At 37.3% G+C, this 4,755-nt stretch overlaps 1 non-coding gene across 1 annotated transcript; it reads right to left on the bottom strand.

Moving 5' to 3' along the window:
• Window positions 1–1,468: 1,468 nt before the first annotated feature.
• On the bottom strand, window positions 1,469–1,570 carry LOC128285067 (small nucleolar RNA R71). Its single transcript, XR_008275482.1, has one exon. It is a non-coding gene; the product is annotated as a small nucleolar RNA R71 (small nucleolar RNA).
• Window positions 1,571–4,755: the final 3,185 nt, after the last annotated feature.

Here is a 4,755-nt window from a genome sequence, read left to right as displayed (position 1 = left end):
TTAAAATCTCATCATGATAGCTTATGGCGAATATGACAAGGAGTGTAAATGGTCATATGGCCATCCTTTAGCTCAAATACACAATGGTCATGCACATTTTACATCACAACAAGCAATTCAATACATTCAAACATCAACGTGAAGTTCAAAGTACTTGGCCCTTATATACATTAGGCATCAAAGTTGTATATGTACGAAATCATAAATCGAACTCAACACATTAGTTAATATTCCTCTTAGCGAATTTTCTAAGCCAAGAATAGGCATCAATATGCTTGCCTCAAACCGAATGCATGCACACTAATTACCCCTCATGTGGCGAATATACACTTAATACCACACACAAAAAAAACAGCATACATTTTACTACTAACACATTACATATCGTAATTCATTGCACATCTCTTATTTACTTCATAATCAACACATCATCACAAGCAAATATACACTTTGAATTAGTATATATGTCATACCAATCCATCATGTGCAAACATATATTCATGTAGGTGCAAGGGCGAATTCTCAAGTGGCTTATATCCAAATATATACATATTTCCAAAGCTTAAATCTTACTTACCATGCAACATGCATGAATTATACTTATGGATATATCATGGCGAATACCACAACACCACACCATTTCAATTTGGTCATGGTGAAACAAAGAACTTAGTATCTCATTCAAAAAAATGCTAAAAGAAAATCTAAGAATCTTCAATCCTCCATCACATGTATCACTTTCAAGCTTGTTATTTAACATGCAATGGCATTAACACCACATTCACTTTGGCGAATTTCATTCCCATGACATAACAAGGATTTGAACCATGGGCTAACAAGAACATTAAGCTAGCAACTAAAACATGCATGAACCTCAAACATACCTTAATCTTGATGCAAGTTTAGCCAACCTCTTCCTAATCCTCTTCCAAACCAAGTATGAAGCAAAACTCCTTCCTTAACCTTAGTATTTTCGGCCAACAAGAGAGTGAAAAGAGATGAACAAAATTTTTTTCTTTCTTCCTTTAGGACATTCGGCCAAGCTATGGAGGAAGATGGACACTTTTTTTTTTTTGTTTCTCATCTACTAACATTAATTGTTTATTCCATACCCTTATTTTATTCTTTCCATCATAACCCATTTACCAAACATGTTTCATGACATGATTTTTGCCCATAAATCCTTGTCATGGCCGGCCACTAGCTATGGGGGGGGGGGAAATTTGACATGCAAGTCCATTGTTTTGCATGCATCCTTTAATTAGTCATCACACATTTCCCTCATACTTTCAAAGTTTATTACTAGGTCCTTTCTAGTGAAATTCACATCTATAATTCTAAATCAAAGCATAAAAAATATCACACATGAGTTAACACACATTATAGGCAATAAAATAAATATTAAATTATTTTTATGCCTTGGTTTTGTGGTCCCGAAACCACGTTTCGACTAGGGTCGTTTTAAGGCTGTCACAGATATCTCTTCTTTTGTGCAGATGGATTTAGAGACACTCTACGATGCATGGGAGAGATACAAAGACCTTTTGTGAAGATGCCCTCATCATGGGTTACCACTCTAGCTACAGGTTCAAACCTTTCATAATGGCCTGAATCCTTCGACTCGACAAATGGTTGACGTAGCTGCTGGTGGAACCATCAATAATAAAACACTTGAAGATGATTATGAGTTTATAGAGGAGATGTCACTGAATAACTATCAATGGCAAGTCATGAGGACAAAGCCAACGAAAATAGCCGGTGTTTATAACGTCGATTCGGTCACCATGCTCTCTAATCAGGTAGAACTGTTGAATAAAAAAATTGATGATTTTCTTAGTTCTTCACAGGTTCACCCAGTAATGCAGTGCAAACAAGTGGAGGTGGATCAAGCAGTTCAGAATACTAGCCTTATGGCCACAACATGGACAAGGAGCAGTTAAATTACATGGCTAATAATCCTCGATCTCAAAACAATCCTTATAGTAACACTTACAATGCAGGTTGGAGGAACCACCCAAATTTCTCATGGGGAGGCCAAGGAAATCAAAGACCACCTCTAGGCTACCAACAACCACCCTACCAAAAAGAAAAAAAGCCGAATCTTGAGGACATGCTAACCAAATTCATCTCAGTGTCAGAGACTCATTTTCAGAATAACGAGACGGCACTCAAAAATCAAAAAGCATCAATCCAAGAGCTCAAAACTCAGATTGGACAGCTCGCCAAGTTGATTTCTGAATGACCACAAGGTAGCTTGCCAAGCAACATAGAATCTAACCCAATGGAGCAACTCAACGCGATTACTAGTCAAGATGAGGAAGGGTTAATCACAACTGAACCAGAACCAAGGCAAGAAACTGAGATAAACAAAGGTAAAGGTGAGGTAGACCACAACGAACAAAAATTGGTAAGTCCAGAATATAAACCTCGTGTGCCATACCCCAATGTGACAAGGAAAGACCGCTCAAATGAACAATTTGGTAAATTCCTTAAACTTTTAAAGAAACTACATATTAACTTACCGTTTATTGAAGCACTTTCACAGATGTCAAACGCAGTCAATTTTTTAAAAGAGCTTCCAGCAAATAAAAGAAATTTAGATGAAATGTTACATGTGGAGCTAAACACAGTTTGCTCAGCTATTCTACAGAATAAGCTACCCAAAAAATTGGCAAATCCAGGGAGTTTTACAATTCCTTGCTTAATTGGTATTTTAGATGTTAATAATGCATAAGCTAATTTAGGGGCTAGTATTAACGTCATGCCTTACAAAATGTTTAAACAACTAGGTCTTGGGAAACCCAAACAGACTAGGATGAGCATTCAATTAGCAGATAAAACTATAAGATTTCCTAGGGGTATTATTGAAGATGTGCAAGTTAAAATCGATAAATTTATATTTCCCGTTGACTTCGTTGTTCTAAACATAGTGGAGGATAGCAACACTCCTTTGATTTTAAGAAGACCCTTTTTAGCAACTGCTAGAACGATTATTGATGTGAGCATAGGTGAGCTGACACTTTATGTGGGAGAGGAAACAATCACCCTTCAAGCTCGCAATTCCGGCAACACATCAAAAATTGAAGATGATTGTTTAAACCATTCTACTAAAACTGACAATATGGTGTACCCTACTTTGCAGGAAATGAGTTTGAAAGAAGTACATGAGCCATTTTTAAGCAATAGTAGAGGACCTATTCATGAAGAATGAAGGCTACAAATCAAGGAGCTAGATGACTGGTGGACGCATAAACCGAGAACACACGATAAACTAAAACTACGCTAGAACAACCTTAATACCTTTCCAAATCAACTTACGGTTGGAGATAAAGTTTTATTAGATGCCTCAGATCCTCACATTGTCACTACCAAACTGAATGAAGAAATCCCTCTTACGGTACTTAGCATTTTCCCATTCGGTACAGCCGAGGTAAGTCATCCCAAGTTTGGCACTTTTAAGGTAAACAATACCTGCCTAAAACCTTATTTTAATGAGATTAATAGAAGGAATAAGGAGTATAAACTCCTCAAACCACCATGACCGTTCAATGGAGAGGAAAGTCTAGCTTAGACTTTAAATAAGTGCTTCTCAGGAGGCAACCCGAGCACTAAAAATATTACTTTCTTTAAATTTTAGTTTTTAAAATCTAACATACTAACCAAATCATTGAACATAGGCTTTCCAAAACCACACGGCTAGGCACACGGGCGTGCCTTATGCCGTGTCTACAACACGGGTAATGACACGGCTGTGCGATACGGCCGTGTACAAATAGGGCAAAAGTTTTTTTTCCAACCAAGGGCTGCGATAAGTTGCCACGACCGTGTGACATGACCGTGGGCAAAACTGTCAAAAAAACAAGGGCGTGTGACACGCCCGTGCCCCACACCCATGGTCGACACTGTTAAAATAACACAGGCATGCGCATGGGTACACGAGCATGGGAGAAGTGAACCACATCGCACACGGTCGTGCAACACAATCAGGCAACCATACGGCCTAGACACACAGCCGTGTCCTCCGGCCGTGTGACGATCTCTCAATTCTCGACAAACATGGGCTGGACACATACCACACGGGAGAGGGACATGGCTGTGCCACTTTTAAAATTAGATTATCTCTTTTATTTTATTTTCTTTTACCTTTGTTTTTACTCTAATTTATTTGAAGTCTCATTTGTTTTTAAACACGGCTTATCTTTATGCTTACTATTAAATTATTCCCTCAATTCTCCTTTTATCCTTTAGAATCATGCTTGCCCTCCAGCTTTATTTCCAAACCTCGCTCTCGCTAATCCAGGAATGTCATCCATTTTTAACTCAGGAAGTTTCACTTCTCTCCCTATCTTATGAACTTATATTTATATTGGTCAATATATCTATCTTTGTCCATTCAGGACAATGTACATCTTAAGTGTGGGAGGGTAATAAATTCCAATTAGTCTATAATGTTTATTGATATATCTTGAATAAAAACATAGGCAATTCTGCATTGTTTGTTTAAACTTCAAGACATTAGGGAATCAAGCATGATAAGTTGATTTTTGAAGAATTAAAAACTTTTAGGTTGTTTTCCCCAAGTTTAGGTATTATTTTGAGTTAGAATTCACAAGTTTAAACATAAAAAAGCCATAATTTTTGTGAGATCTTGAGCCTTTAGAGCATCTATTATTTCTTTCATGCTCACTTTCATTATGAGTGCGTCAGTATTGAATTGTTATTCTAGAACTTGCTTGATTATACATGTCAAGACCA

This window comes from Gossypium arboreum, chromosome 11, assembly GCF_025698485.1.
Source record: "Gossypium arboreum isolate Shixiya-1 chromosome 11, ASM2569848v2, whole genome shotgun sequence".
Taxonomy (NCBI): Eukaryota; Viridiplantae; Streptophyta; class Magnoliopsida; order Malvales; family Malvaceae; genus Gossypium; species Gossypium arboreum.
This window is presented reverse-complemented; position numbering and strand designations above follow the sequence as displayed.